This window comes from Triticum urartu, chromosome 2, assembly GCF_003073215.2.
Source record: "Triticum urartu cultivar G1812 chromosome 2, Tu2.1, whole genome shotgun sequence".
NCBI lineage: Eukaryota > Viridiplantae > Streptophyta > Magnoliopsida > Poales > Poaceae > Triticum > Triticum urartu.
In genome coordinates this window covers 196949174-196966543 of record NC_053023.1, presented here as the reverse complement: position 1 = coordinate 196966543, position 17370 = coordinate 196949174, and positions in this window count along the sequence as shown.

Below are 17370 nucleotides of genomic sequence, written 5' to 3'. Positions count from 1 at the left end.
TTCTGTCACTGAGATTGAGCACCGCAAGATTGAACCCAAAACAAAGCACCTCTTCCCATGGCAAGATAAATCAATCTAGTTGGCCAAACCAAACCAATAAATCGAAGAAGAAATGTGAAGCTATAACAATCATGCATAAAGAGTTCAGAGAAGACTAAAATAATATTCATGGATATATATGATCATAAACTCACAATTCATCGGGTCCCTACAAACACACCACAAAAAAGAGTTACATCAAATAGATCTCCAATAATATTGAGGATCAAAAAGAGAGAAGAAGCCATCTAGCTACTAACTACGGGCCCGTATGTCTGAGATAAACTACTCACGCATCATCGGAGGGGCAACAACAATGATGAAGAACCCCTCTGTGATCATTGTCCCCTCTGGTAGAGTGTCGGAAAAGGCCTCTAGATTGGATATCATGGTTTTGGAACTTGCCTCGGCTAAAAAAGTATTTCATCGAATCCCCTAGGGTTTTGGGGATTTTAGAGTATCTATAGATGCGGAGGTAGGTCAAGGCAGTGCTCGTGGGCCCCACTACCCACCAGGGCACGCCGGAGGCCGCTGGCGAGCCCTGGTGTCTAGTGGGCCACATGAGCCTCTTCTGGTTCCCTCACAAAGATTCCAGGGTCTATTATTGCTAGAAAAAAAATCTCCAAAAAGTTTCATGGCATTTGGACTTCGTTTGGTATTGATATTCTGCAAAGTAAAAATCAAGCAAAAAATAGCAACTTGCACTGGGCACTATGTCAATAGGTTAGTCCCAAAAAATGATATAAAGTTGCTAGTAAATGTATATAAAACATCCAAGATTGCTACTTTAATAGCATGGAACAATAAAAAATTATAGATACGTTGGAGACGTATCAAGCATCCTCAAGCTTAATTCTTGCTCGTCCTCAGGTAGATAAATGATAAAAACAGATTTTTTTATGTGGAATGCCACCTAACATATTCATCACTTATTCTTTTCTTTGTAGCATGGACATTTGGACTTTAAGTGATTCAAATCAATATTCTATAATTTGACATGAATACATCAATACTCAAGCATATCAACAAGCAACCATGTCTTTCAAAATATCAACGCTAAACAAAGCTATCCCTAGCCCATTATGCTCAATCATTGATCCGTTCATGAAGCACACAAAAATATTAGCTACATCCAATGCACAAGTATGGTAATAGTGTTCCCTAGTTGGTGCTTTATAAGAGAAGATGGAGACTCAATAAAAATAAAAATTGCATAAAAGTAAATAGATAGGCCCTTCGCAAAGGGAAGAAGAGATTTGTAGAGGTGCCAGGGCTCATAGCTTAAATTGAGAGATAAAATTGTTTTGAGAGGCATGCTTTTCCTGTCAACAAAAATGACCGAGAATTCCCAATATCTTCCATGCTAGATAAATCATAGGTGGTTCCCAAACATAAAATAAAGTTTATTTCCTTTCCACCATTCTTTCACAATCCATGGCTAGCCGTATCCACGAGTGCCTTCCATACCAACACTTCCCAAGGAATTTATTATTGACAACATATAAATATTTTTTTATTTTGGGACTAGGCATCCCTATTACCTGCCACACTCTCATGCAACGACAAGTGAATAAACACTCATCTTGAGAATAATATACCTAGCATGGAAAATATTGGCCACCCCTGCCGCTTCATGAGCAGTACGGGCACACAAAAAGAAAATTCATTTTGAAAATTAGAGTTGGCACATGCAAATTTACTTGGAACGGCATGGAAATATTGCATATAGGTAGGTATGGTGGACTCATTTGGCACAAATTTGGATTTAAGGAGTTGGATGCACAAGCAGTATTCCTGCTTAGTACGAATGAAGGCTGGCAAATAGATTGGGAAGTGACCAACCAAGAAACGAAAACGATCATAAACGAGCATTACACATAACTAACATTGAACAATGCACCACAAGTAGGATGTAACTTCGTTGCATAACAATTGACTTTCGTGCTTGCATAAGGAATCACAAACCTTAACACCAATATTCTTACTAAAGCATTGTTATTTACCAACATGACTCACATATTACTATCTCCATATTGCAAAACTATTGCAAGGAATCAAGTTTTAATATCCAATGATCTTCATGAAAGTTTTTATTATATCCCTCTTGAATATCTATCACTTTGGGACCAATTTCATATCTTAAGAAAATTACCATTGCTAATAACAAGCTCTCAAACAAATTTAAGTGAAGCAGGAGAGCATAAATATTTCTTCAAAATTTTCATCTCTCAAAATAATATAAGTGAAGCATGAGAGCATTTCTTCATAAAAAATCTAACTCTCAAAATAATCTAAGTAAGTATGATAGCATTTATTCAAAAATTAAACCACCAGCGTGCTCAAAAAGATATAAGTGAAGTACTAGAGCTATTCCATAGCTCAAAAAATTTAAGTGAAGCACATAGAGCAATTCTAACAAATCATAGCATCATTATGGCTCTCTCAAATAGGTGTGTCCATCAAGGATGATTGTGACAAACTAAAAATCAAACATGCAAAGACTCGTATAATACAAGACGCTCCAAGCAAAACTCATGATATGTGATGAATAAAAATATAGCTCCAAGTAAAATTACCGATGGTCTTTAGAAGAAAGAGGGGATGCCTTCCAGGGCATCCCCAAGCTTAGGCTCTTTTCACTCCTTATTCCTTCATCCATCGTGATCTGGCCCAAAACTTGTGAACTTCAATCACACAAAACTTAACAACACCTTCGTGAGATCCCTTAGTATAAGAAAGCAAATCACCACTTTAAGTACTGTTGCAAACCCATTCATATTTTATTATTGCATTATACCTACTGTATTCTAACTTTACCTTATAACCCCCCCCCCCCCCGCGACACAATCCATAGATTCATCAAAACAAGCACACAATGCAATGAAAACAGAATCTGTCAAAAACAGAACAGTCTGTAATAATCTTTACTTTAACCATACTTCTGTAACTCGAAAAATTCTGAAAAATTAGGACGATGTGGGAAATTTTATATCAATCATGTGTAAAAAATTCAGAGCAAAATCATGTTTCTGTGAATTTTCAAAATTTCAGATTGGGCGCAAAAGTTTCTGTTTTTCAACAGAATGGAGTCAATTATCACCCAAACCATCCTAAAGGCTTTACTCGGCACAAACACTAATTAAAATAATTATAAAATCATAACAGTAGCTTAATTCTATATTTATTGAAAAACAGAAAAGGAAAATATTGGGTTGTCTCCCAACAAGCGCTTTTCTTTAGAGCCTTTTAGCTAGGCATTGATAATTTTAATGATGCTCACATGAAACAGAAGAATAGAAACACAAAGTGAGCATCATAAAGCATGTGAAAATCACTTTTAGTTCTAACATACTTCCTATGCATAGGAATTTTATAGGCAAACAAATTATCAAGACAAGAAATATCTAGAATATACATAGGAGAGAAGTAAAACATTGGCAATCTCAACATAATGAGAGGTAATCTAGTAACATGAAAACTTCTACAACCATATTTTTCTCTCTCATAATAATTACATGTAAGATCATAATCAAATTCAACAATATAGCTATCATATAAATTTTTCTCTTCATGATCCACATGCATGCAAAGTTGACACTCTCCCAATATAGTGGGATTATCATCAAATAAAGTCATGGCCTCTCCGAACCCACCTTTATCAAAAAATTCATAAGATTGAACACTCTCCAAATTTGTGGGATTATTTTTGCCTAAACTTAACGCTCTTCCAATCCCACTTTCAATATTATTGCAAACATTATTATCAATGACATATTCATCATGGGGCTTAAATAAATTTTCAAGATCATAAGAGGAATCACCCCAATCATGAACATTGCAATAAGTAGTGGACATAGCAAAATTAGCATCCCCAAGCTTAGGGTTTGGCATATTATTAGCACAATTGATGTCGGGGAAAATGACACCTATGGGATCCCGGGGACCCCTACTACAGTTGGCGGGGGTGAAGAGTTGTGCAAAGAGCAGGTCTAGCGATCAGCGCGAGGGGATTTTTACCCAGGTTCGTCCGCAAATGATGCGTAAAACCCTAGTCCTTCTTGTCTGTGTTTATTTGTGTTCTTCAGTTCTTGGACTAGCTACTATGCGTGCCTAGTCCCAAAAGTCTGAATCCTTCCAGAGTACGCCTCGGGCCTTTTATATGTCAAACGGGTCGCCACAGTGGCACAGAGGAGGTGGAAAGTATCTACAGTGTACAAGTTTATCGCCTGACACCGTAGGACAAACGCATTTAATGCGCCGCCTACATGCCCTCTTGCATTATCGGGGACGGCAACAGAGCTATCTCGTCCGTCGCTGCCTCGCCTTGCTTTGACGCGCGTCCAGGCTAACGAGACATGCAGCGCTATGCTGGCTGGCTGGTCATTGTGCTGGTTCGGCGACAGGGCCTTCACAAAGATCTGCAGGCCACAACGCAGGTGCTTGACTACTTGGCCTAGAAGCTGCATGCTGCCACTTAAGCGCTTGTCTAGTTGGCGGGCTTGTTGCCGTGTCAGAACGGCCGTGGGGTAGGGAAACCTTTGCAGGTGCGGGCCTGGCCGTGGCCCCGCAGACACCCCCGGCAAGGTTCTTGGCTGGGTCTCCCGGCCGTCCCTGGCAAGGATCTTTGCCAGGGGTCTTCGGCCGTCCCTGACAAGGATCTTGCCGGGGGTCTTCTGATGCTTCTCTAGACTCGCAGGCCTTTGGTCTTTACAAAGATATGCATGCCACCATGCAGGCGCCCTGAGTCTTGGTCTCAATGTTGTCAATGGTGTCAGAACTCTCATGCTCAAGGGTGGCGGCCTTGCTGGTGCTGGGCAAGTCGCCCCGGCAAGGCTCTTGCCGGGGCTACGTAGGCTCTCCCGGCAAGAGTGTTGCCCGGGGAGGTCCATCTTGTCCCTTTTCTCTTCATGCCTCTGGCTTGAGTGCTGCCTTGGCAGCCTCGTACCTTTCCTTCCTCTGCCCCGCCAAGCATGGCCGCATGTGTGGCTACGACTGCCCGTGCAGAAGTAAAGGGGTACAGAAAGGCCCCTACTTTTTTACACCGACAGGAGCCCCCGGGCCTGGGCCACACATAAGCGCGGAGCGTTGTAGGGCCAGGCCCAGAACGATGCGCGGGCACGCATGCAGAGTTTTAACCGTGGTAATTTTCTCGCCAGTTGCGCTTCCCCACGACCCACATTGAGTGTGTGACGTGGGGGTCGCGCGTGGAGCGGTTGCAGCATGCTTGCATCACCTCGTAGTGAATAGTAAAGAGGCGGCCCGCGTCTTCCCCATAAAAAAGAGGAAGCCGCATGGGCGCTGCTCATTTACCCTCCGCGCCTTTTCCTATCTTGGAACCTACGTTCCCCTCTTCTTCTTCAAGCATAGGTCGGAGCTTTCGCCGCTGCTCGCCGCCGTCGCGACCCCGTTGCCCTTGATCCCTCGCCCCCTCTCAGTCGCCATGGTGCCCGAGTCAGGCAAGGGAAAGGGAGCAGCCAAGGACGCCGGGGGGAAGGAGGCGCCGGAGAGCGAGTTGGTGAAACTGCGGACGCAGTATACCCTCTTCACCCCGACGGTCGACGCGCTCACCCTCAGGGAGAAGTTCAGGTACCTATGGGGGAGGGATACATCAGGGCATCCCACCACACGCATCGTCCCTGCCTCTTTCGCCAAGCCTGGTCCAAACCGATATCCTTTCTTTGTCGACTACTTCTCCTGTGGGCTCTTCCCCCCTTTCTCAGATTTCTTCAATGACATCATGCACACCTACGGCTTCCACCTTCTGGATCTTGTGCCGAACGCCGTGATGTGCATGGCCTTCTTTGCTCACCTTTATGAGGGCTTCGTCGGAGTGCACCCCAGCATGGCGCTTTTCCGCCATTACTTCACCCCTCACATCCAACCAGGGGTGCCATCTCTGGCTGCATCACTTGGATCCCAAGGACCCAGAGTAGGGGCATGTACCCGGAGGGTGCTTAGAAGGAGAGGTGGGACAAGTGGCGGGCCGGTGGTGCTGGATCGAGGAGACATGTCTGCAGGAGTTCTGTCGGGTATATCGGAGGCCGTCGGTCCACCGCAAGGACTGGGGCGAGCTCGACAGCGATGACGGGAAGCTCACAGTTGCCATCACCAGGATCCAAAGCCTCACCTCGGTCGGGCTCACTCTCGAGATGATCGGGGCTGACTTCATCCGCCGCCGGATTGCCCCACTGCACAATAAGGGGAGGCCGGCCTGGGACTTTAGGAATGCGGCCAACATCATGAGGCTCCGCCCCGGCTTGAACCACAACTTCACGGTGCTACAGCATGCTCATCTTTGTTAGAGGCTTTTCGAGCTCAAGGTTGACGAGGTCGGCAGGGTCGAGGGGACCGGCAAGGCTGAGAAGACCGGCAAGGCTGCCAAGGCCGGCAAGTCTGACAGACTGCTCAGGTTGCCAGCCGGGGTGGTCCCATTGAGCAACAACTCTTGCCTGACCGCCATCATCGCCATGATGCCAGTTTTCAATGCGCACGGCCTCGACTCGACCTGGGTCGATCCAAAAGCAGAGGTGGTGCAGACATTCTATGACAACTTGTCGGAGAGGTATGTTCGTGACGAGCCACGGCTCATCCGTCCCACCACTAAGGAAGAGTTGGCGTATATTGCCGCCAGGGCGGAGGAGGCAGGACTTGCCGAGGAGGCCGGCAGCCTTGGCACTATGGAGGACGAGGCCGACATGGCCGCCGAAGAGAAGGAGTTTGCCGAGTGGACGGGGTCTACCGAGGAGCCTAGCGGTGCCAGCACTGGGGTTCCCCTTGTTGAAGAAGCGGTCGAGGAGTCAGCCGAAGAGGAGACCGGTGGGGATGACTCCTCGGCCCTAGTGAAGAAACGCGTCCTGCGGCGGGCTGGCCCCGGCGAGCAGGTCTGGCCCGGCAAGACTACGTAGCGGTAAGGGGCCCAGGCGCAGCCCGTGCGCCATACAAGGGTTGCCGCAGCGAAGAGGGCTGCGGTCGCTGCCTCCTCCACGTCCAAGCGTCACAGGACCCCATACCCTTCTCCTCCCCCCGCGGATGCCACCCCGGAGGCCGATTTTGATCTCGGGTCCTTTAGCCCGATGAGGAAGAGGAGGCCGGAGGAGGAGGACGAGTAAGCACCTTGCCCCTCATCATCTCTCGGTCCTCCGCCTGTGCTATCTTTCCCTAACTTGATGTTATCTTCACAGTGACATGGAGACGCTGGCCCAGAGGGCGGCAAAGAGAGCTAAGGCTTCAACAGGCGACGAGCCCCCGGCGAGCGCTTCGCATACGCCGGCGTTGATGGTGATCAGCCTGGACAACAGCCCTCAGCGTAGCCCCCGCTCCAGCCCCCAGCGTGAGTCCATTATTCACTCCCCATCGACAAGCCTTGGGGTGTGTATCCTTGGTGCTGACCTTGCCGGGTTTGCAGGAGGAGCCGCTGAGGGCCGCCCCTGACACGCCACCCCCGTCGACCACGCCACCTAGAGGGGTGTCATCGGCAAGGGCACCTACCACCGAGCCCACGCGCATGGAGGAAGAGGGGGCAAGCATGGGCACCGGTGGCTCCGTCCCGGCAACGAACGCTGACGGGGAGGGAACCACTTCTCCTCAGCTCGGCATAGGTAAGTTGCCTGCCTCCCGTCCCTTGTTATCTCTGCCATGCGATGTTCTTTCTTTCCTTTGTTCTGAACTTTAATTTTGGCCTTGCTTCATTCTCCTCTCTGGTTTTCAGACCCTCCCTCGACGGACCAGGTGGACGTCCATGCTGTCATCGAGGAGGTCGCCAAGGATGCCGAAGCTGAGGCCACCAGGATCGCTGTCGGGGAAGCCGCCAAGTCCGCTGACGAGGAGGCCGCCAAGGGGCCTGTCGGGGAGGCTGGCAAGGCTGCTGCCGAGGAGGCCGCCAAGGAGCCCGCCGGGGAGGAGGCGGCCAGTGACCAACCTTCCTCCATTACAGCCCCCGCCCCGGGCAAGTACTTGAAGGTGGGCGATGATTTGTTCGTCTGCCTCCCGGGGACAGCAAGCACCAGAGCGCCAGCCGAAGGGGGGGTTTTCGATGATGAGGCCCTTGCCACCGCCGGGATCCAGGTTATCAACGAACCGAGCGCCAGCAGCGGTGGTTCCCAAGAGGAGCAGCTCCTCTGGGCCATGAGCGCCAATTTCCTGAAGCTTTAGGCACTCCACGGATAACCCATAAGTATAGGGGATCGCAACAGTTTTCGAGGGTAGAGTATTCAACCCAAATTTATTGATTCGACACACGGGGAGCCAAAGAATATTCTCAAGTATTAGCAGCTGAGTTGTCAATTCAACCACACCTGGAAACATAATATCTGCAGCAAAGTGTTTAGTAGCAAAGTAATATGATAGTTGTGGTAACTGTAGCAAAAGGTAATGATAACAAAAGTAATGTTTTTGGTATTTTGTAGTGATGATAGTAATAGCAACGGAAAAGTAAATAAGCGAGGAACAATATATGGAAAGCTCGTAGGCAATGGATCAGTGAAGGAGAATTATGCCAGATGCGGTTCATCATGTAACAGTCATAACCTAGGGTGACACAGAACTAGCTCCAATTCATCGATGTAATGTAGGCATGTATTCCGAATATAGTCATACGTGCTTATGGAAAAGAACTTGCATGACATCTTTTGTCCTACCCTCCCATGTTAGCGGGGTCCTAACGGAAACTAAGGGATATTAAGGCCTCCTTTTAATAGAGTACCGGAACAAAGCATTAACACATAGTGAATACATGAACTCCTCAAACTACGGTCATCACCGGTAAGTATCCCAATTATTGTCACTTCAGGGTTAACGGATCATAACACATAATAGGTGACTATAGACTTGCAAGATAGGATCAAGAACTCTCATATATTGATGAAAACATAATAGTTTCAGATATGAAATCATGGCACTCAGGCCCTAGTGACAAGCATTAAGCATAGCAAAGTCATAGCAACATCAATCTCAGAACATAGTGGATACTAGGGATCAAACCCTAACAAAACTAACTCGATTACATGATAGATCTCATCCAACCCATCACCGTCCGGCAAGCCTACGATGGAATTACTCACGCACGGCGGTGAGCATCATGAAATTGGTGATGGAGGATGGTTGATGATAATGATGGCGACGGATTCCCCTCTCCGAAGCCCTGAACGGACTCCAGATCAGCCCTCCCGAGAGGTTTTAGGTCTTGGCGGCGGCTCCGTATTGTAAAACGCGATGAATCCTTCTCTCTGATTTTTTTCTCCACGAAAACAAATATATAGAGTTGGGGTTGAGGTCAGAGGAGCTCCAGGGGGCCCACGAGGTAGGGGCGTGCCCTAGGGGGATAGGCGCGCCCCCCACCCTCGTGGACAGGTGGTGGGCCCCCTAGTCTTCATCTTTTGCAAGGATTTTTTATTATTTCCGAATAGATGTTCTGTGAAGTTTCAGGTCATTCTGAGAACTTTTGTTTCTGCACATAAATAACACCATAGCAATTCTGTTGAAAACATCGTTAGTCCGGGTTAGTTCCATTCAATTCATGCAAGTTAGAGTCCAAAACAAGGGCAAAAGTGTTTGGAAAAGTAGATACGATGGAGATGTATCAACTCCCCCAAGCTTGAACATTTGCTTGTCCTCAAGCAATTCAGTTGATAAACTGAAAGTGATAAAGAAAACCTTTTATAGACTCTGTTTGCTCTTGTTGTAAATATGTAAAGCCAACATTCAAGTTTTCAGCAAATATTATGACTAACCACATTCACAATAATGCTTAGGTCTCATGTTTACTCATATCAATGGCATAATCAACTAGCGAGCAATAATAATAAATCTCGGATGACAACACTTTCTCAAAACAATCATAATATGATATAACAAGATGATATCTCGCTAGCCTTTCTAAGACCGCAAAACATAAATGCAGAGAACCTTTAAAGATCACGGACTGACTAGACATTGTAATTCATGGTAAAAGGGATCCAGTCAAGTCATACTCAATGTAAACTAACAGTAATGAATGCAAATGACAGCGGTGCTCTCCAACTGGTGCTTTTTAATAAGAGGATGATGAGTCAGCATAAAAGTAAATAGATAGGCCCTTCGCAGAGGGAAGCGGGGATTTGTAGAGGTGCCAAAGCTCGGTTTAGAAATAGAGATGAATAATATTTTGAGCGGTATACTTTCATTGTCAACATAACAACCAAGAGATGGCGATATCTTCCATGCTGCACACATTATAGGCGGTTCCCAAACAGAATGGTAAAATTTATACTCCCCCTCCACCAACAAGCATCAATCCATGGCTTGCTCGAAACAACGAGTGCCTCCAACTAACAACAGTCCCAGGGGGAGTTTTGTTTGCGATTATTTTGATTTAGTTTCATAAAGCATGGGACTGGGCATCCCGGTGACCAGCCACTTTCTCGTGAGTGAGGAGCGGAGTCCACTCCTCTTGAGAATAACCCGCCTAACATGGAAGATACGGACAGCCATAGTTGATACATGAGCTATTCGAGCATACAAAACAGGATATTTATTTGAAGGTTTAGAGTTTGGCACATACAAATTTACTTGGAACGACAGGTAGATACCGCATATAGGTAGGTATGGTGGACTCATATGGAATAACTTTGGGGTTTATGGATTAGGATGCACAATTAGTATTCCCGCTTAGTACAGGTGAAGGCTAGCAAAAGACTGAGAGCGACCAGCTAGAGAGCGACAACAGTCATGAACATGCATTAAAATTAGTCAACACCGAATGCAAGCATGAGTAGGATATAATCCACCATGAACATAAATATCGTGAAGGCTGTGTTGATTTTGTTTCAACTACATGCGTGAACATGCGCCAAGTCAAGTCACCTAAATCATTCGGAGGAGGATACCACCCTATCATACCACATCATAACCATTTTAATAGCATGTTGGCACGCAAGGTAAACCATTATAAGCTCCTAGCTAATCAAGAATGGCGCAAGAAACTACGATCTCTAGTTGTCATTGCAAACATGTTTATTCATAATAGGCTGAATCAGGAATGATGAACTAATCATATTTACAAAAACAAAAGAGGTCGAGTTCATACCTGCTTTTCTCATCTCAGTCAGTCCATCATATATCGTCATAATTGCCTTTCACTTGCACGACCGAATAGTGTGAATAATAATAATAATAGTGCACGTGCATTGGACTAAGATGGAATCTACAAGCATTCAATAAACAGGAGAAGACAAGGCAATATGGGCTCTTTTATCAGATCAACAATAATGCATATAAGAGCTACTTCAACAATTTAATCATGGTCTTCTCCTATCGACCCCCAAAGAAAAGAAAATAAATAAAACTATTTACACGAGAAAGCTCCCAACAAGCAAAAGAAGAACATGAAATCTTTTTGGGTTTTCTTTTTAATTACTACTACAAGCATGGAAAGTAAACTAACTAAAAGCTACAACTAATTTTTTTTGGTTTTTCTTAAGGTTTATTAAACACACAAGAAGAAAACATAAAAAGGGAATAAACTAGCATGGATGATACAATGAAAAAGTATGAGCACCGACACCTAGCAATCAGTGTGTGAACAAAAATGTAATGTCGGTGAGAAATACATACTCCCCAAGCTTAGGCTTTTGGCCTAAGTTGGTCTATGGCCACGGCTGGCCTGGCGGATATCCATAATAATAGTTGGGGTCGTACTGAGATGCAGAGGCTATCGCCTCCTGAGCTGCAGCGTGGCGAGGAGCGGCCTCATCCCTCCTCTCATACTCATCTGCCTCCTCTCTGGTAAAAACATATCTTCCTTTTGCCTGATAATCAAAGAAGGCAGGAGCAGGGAGAGTAATACGGACAGCACGTCGTGTGTCAAAGATTAGTCAATACTGGAGAGGTGATTCACTCCTCTCAACAAACTGGTGGTGAACCATAGCATTAAAATCTAGGTAAGCGGGAGGCAATTCAATATCATCCTCGCGTATGGTTACACCAAGAAAATCAGCTAAGCGGGTTGCATAAATTCCACCAAAGAAATCTCCATTAAATCTATTAAGATGCAACCTACGTGCAACAATAACTCCCAAATTATAAGATTTGTCTCCTAACACAGCACTCCTAAGAATACTGAGGTCAGGAACACACATATGACATGCTTCATCTTTACCATTTATGCATCTACCTATGAAGAGAGCAAAATAATGTATAGCAGGAAAATGAATGCTCCCAATGGTAGCTTGTGTTATATCTTTGGATTCCCCCACAGTTATACTAGCAAGAAAATCTCTAAATTCATATTTGCGAGGTTCCCTGATACTACCCCATTGTGGAAGTTTGCTAGTAGTGGTAAAATCCTCTAAGTCCATAGTATAAGAATTTTCATAAAGATCAAACAGGACAGTTGGAGAATTTCGTGAAGATGAAAATTCAAACCTCCTCACAAAGCAACTAGTGAGATAGTGATACTGGCTGCACTTCTCTTCCTTGAAGCTCACAAGATCCGTGTTACGCAAATATGCGTTAAATTCTTCCTTAATTCCCGCTTGATCCATAAAGTTCTCAGAAGGCCATTCACAAGGACGCACTGGAGCGTCTCTTGGTGGTTCTTCATCAGCATCACGCATTCCAAGCCTGGGTCCTTGCTTCCTTGAAGAACCACCTTGGAACATTTTCCTAAGCATATTTCTTCCTCTAAAAAATTTCTGAAATTTTTAGTAACTTCAAAATAAAAGTGAACCAAACTCAATAATATTGATAGCAACTACTCATACAAGTGCCTAGAGCCTAGATCATGCATCAAAACTACTTGGAACCATATAAATTTGACATGCAAGCTCAAGAACATGGTCACCTAGGCAGCGCAAATTTGCAATGAATAAATCAGTAGAACAAAAACTAATTGGACCAATGGAGGAGTCACATACCAAGGAACAATCTCCCCAAGAAGTTTTGTGAGAGGTGCTTTGAGCAAGGAGATCGAAAATGGCAGCAAAACGAGCTTGGACTCGGGTTTGAGCTGGATATTTGTGTTTGTGGGAGGAAGAAGGAGTGTGTGGGTGAAAGGATAAGTGGAGGAGGGCCACCATGGGCCCACGAGGCAAGGGGCGCGCCCAGGGGGTAAGGCGCGCCCCTGACCCTCGTGGCCAGGTGCCAGCTCCTCCTATTGTGTTCTCAGTGCCAAATATTCTCGAATATTCCAGAAAAAAATCATATTTAAATTTCAGGGCATTTGGAGAACTTTTATTTTCGGGGTATTTTTATATTGCACGGATAAATCAGATAACAGATAGAAAAATACTATTTTTATTTTATTTAATATAAATAACAGAAAGTAAAAGTGGGATACAGAAGGTTGTGCCTTCTAGTTTCATCCATCTCATGCACATCAAAAGGAATCCACTAACAAGGTTGATCAAGTCTTGTTAACGAACTCATTCCGAATAACATGGAACCGGAGAAATTTCGAATAACACTATGTTACCTCAACGGGGATATGCACATCCCCAATAACAAGAATATCATATTTCTTCTTGACAGTAGGAAGAGGAAATTCAAAACCTGCAAAAATAATCGATGGAATTTTTCAAATAGAATTGATAATGTGGACTTGAGGTTGTTTCCTCGGAAAGTGTACTATATGCTCATTACCATTAACATGAAAAGTGACATTGCCTTTAGTGCAATCAATAACAGCCCCTACAGTGTTCAAAAAAGGTCTTCCAAGAATAATAGACATAATATCATCCTCGGGAATATCAAGAATAACAAAGTTTGTTAAAATAGTAACGTTTGCAACCACAACAGGCACATCCTCACAAATACCGACAGGTATAGCAGTTGATTTATTAGCCATTTGCAAAGATATTTCAGTAGGTGTCAACTTATTCAAATCAAGTCTACGATATAAAGAGAGAGGCATAACACTAACACCGGCTCCAAGATCACATAAAGCAGTTTTAACATAGTTTCTTTTAATGGAGCATGGTATAGTGGGTACACCGGGATCTCCTAGTTTCTTTGGTATTCCACCCTTAAAAGTATAATTAGCAAGCATGGTGGAAATTTCAGCTTCCGGTATCTTCCTTTTATTTGTAACAATATCTTTCATATACTTATCATAAGGATTCATTTTGAGCATATTAGTTAATCGCATACGCAAAAAGATAGGTCTAATCATTTCAGCAAAGCGCTCAAAATCCTCATCATCCTTTTTCTTGGATGGTTTGGGAGGAAAAGGCATGGGGTTCTGAACCTAAGGCTCTCTTTCCTTACCGTGTTTCCTAGCAACAAAGTCTTTCTTATCATAACGTTGATTCTTTGATTGTGGGTTATCAAGATCAACAGCAGGTTCAATTTCTATATCATTATCATTGCTAGGTTGAGTATCAACATGAACATTATCATTAATATTATCACTAGTTTCAGGTTCATTACCAGATTGTGTTTCACCATCAGAGATAGAAATATCATTTGGATTCTCAAGTGTTTCAGTGATAGGTTTACTAGAAGCATGCAAAGTCCTATCATTTTTCTTTTTCTTCCTATTAGAAGGACTAGGTGCATCTACATTATTTCTCTGAGAATCTTGCTCAATTCTCTTAGGGTGGCCTTCAGGATACAAAGGTTCCTGAGTCATTCTACCAGTTCTAGTAGCCACTCTAACTGCATTATCATTATTCTTACTATTCAATTCATTGAGTAAATCATTTTGAGCTTTAAGTACTTGTTCTACTTGAGTGGTAACCATACAAGCATGTTTACTAATAAGTATAAGTTCACCTTTAACATTAGCCATATAATCACCCAAGTGTTCAAGCATATTTGAATTGTATTTCAATTGTCTACCAAAATAAGCATTGAAGTCTTCTTGCTTAGTCGTAAATTTATCAAACTCATCTAAGCATGGGCTAGCAAATTTAGTAAATGGGATTTCAGCTTTATCATATCTATAGAGAGAATTTACCTTTACTACCTGTGCCGGGTTATCAAGACCATGAGTTTCTTTAAGAGGCGGTAAATTAAGACCATGTATTTCTTCAATAGGAGGTAAATTCTTAACATCCTTAGCTTTAATACCTTTTTCTTTCATAGATTTCTTTGCCTCTTGCATATCTTCAGGACTAAGAAATAGAATACCTCTCTTCTTCGGAGTTGGTTTAGGAATAGGCTAAGGAATTGGTTCAGGAACTGGTTCAGGAAGTGTCCAATTATTTTCATTTGTCAACAAATTATTCAAAAAAAATTCAGCTTCATACGGCGTTCTTTCCCCAAAAACAGAACCAGCACAACTATCCAGGTAATCTCTGGAGGCATCGGTTAGTCCATTATAAAAGATATCAAGTATTTCATTTTTCTTAAGAGGATGATCAGGCAAAGCATTAAGTAACTTGAGAAGCCTCCCCACGCTTGTGGGAGACTCTCTTCTTCAATTTGAACAAAATTATATATATCCCTTAAAACAGCTTGTTTCTTATGAGCAGGCAAATATTTAGCAGAGAAGTAATAAATCATATCCTGGGGACTACGCACACAACCAGGATCAAGAGAATTAAACCATATCTTAGCATCACCCTTTAATGAGAACGGAAATATTTGAAGGATATAAAAGTAGCGAGTTCTCTCATCATTAGTGAACAGGGTGGCTATATCATTTAATTTAGTAAGATGTGCCACAACAGTTTCAGATTCATAGCCATGAAAAGGATCAGATTCAACCAAAGTAATTATATCAAGATCAACAGAGAATTCATAATCCTTGTCAGTAACACAGATAGGTGGAGTAGCAAAAGCAGGGTCAGGTTTCATCCTAGCATTTGGAGATTGCTTATTCCATTTAGCTAATAACCTCTTAAGTTCGTATCTATATTTGCAAGCTAAAATAGCTAGAGCAGCTTCTTTTTCAGAAACATAACCCTCAGGAATAACATGTGAGTCTTCATCATCACTTTCATCAATATTATCAGATTCAATGTTTTCACTCTCTCTAACCCTAGCAAGTTGTTCATCAAGAAATTCACCAAGTGGCACAGTAGTATCAAACATAGAAGTAGTTTCATCATAAGTATCATGCATAGCAGAAGTGGCATCATCAATAACATGTGACATATCAGAACGAATAGCAGAAGCAGGTTTAGGTGCCGCAAGCTTACTCAAAACAGAAGGTGAATCAAGTGCAGAGCTAGATGGCAGTTCCTTACTGCCCCTCGTAGTTGAGGGACAAATATTGGTTCTTGGATCTCTCAGGTTCTTCATAATGATAAGAAGATATAAATCCCAAGTGACTCAAAGAATAAACCTATGCTCCCCGGCAACGGCGGCAGAAAATAGTCTTGATAACCCACAAGTATAGGGGATCGCAACAGTTTTCGAGGGTAGAGTATTCAACCGAAATTTATTGATTCAACACAAGGGGAGCCAAAGAATATTCTCAAGTATTAGCTGCTAAGTTGTCAATTCAACCACACCTGGAAACTTAATATCTGCAGCAAAGTGTTTAGTAGCAAAGTAATATGATAGTAATGGTAACGGTAGCAAAAGGTAATGATAACAAAAGTAATGTTTTTGGTATTTTGTAGTGATGATAGTAATAGCAACGGAAAAGTAAATAAGCGAGGAACAATATATGGAAAGCTCGTAGGCAATGGATCAGTGATGGAGAATTATGCCGGATGCGGTTCATCATGTAATAGTCATAACCTAGGGTGACACAGAACTAGCTCCAATTCATCGATGTAATGTAGGCATGTATTCCGAATATAGTCATACGTGCTTATGGAAAAGAACTTGCATGACATCTTTTGTCCTACCCTCCCGTGGCAGCGGGGTCCTAACGTAAACTAAGGGATATTAAGGCCTCCTTTTAATAGAGTACCGGAACAAAGCATTAACACATAGTGAATACATGAACTCCTCAAACTATGGTCATCACCGGTAACACTACAAAAAAAAATACATTTCCGTGATGATACGTGTTTGTCACAGTAGGTCGCATTTTTTGTCATGCATGTACATCCATGATAAATTTATGACAGAATCAAGATAGTCATACATGTGCTGTCGTAGAAGTGTTCCATGACATTACCAAAATTATCATCACGGAAGTGTCCACTTCCATGACGATAAATCGCACGTCACAGAAGTGCTTTCGTCAAGGGTGACCGACACGTGGCATCCACCGTAACGGAACGCCATTAAGCTATCAGGTTGGGTTTTGGATCCGATAACCCCTTAACAGCCCCGACCAATGGGGATTTTCCACGTGTAAAATCATCATTGGCTGGAGGAAACACGTGTCGGCTCACCGTTGGGACAGATGTCATCCGCTCATTGGGCCGAAGGCACCTATGATATGGCGACACGCGGCAC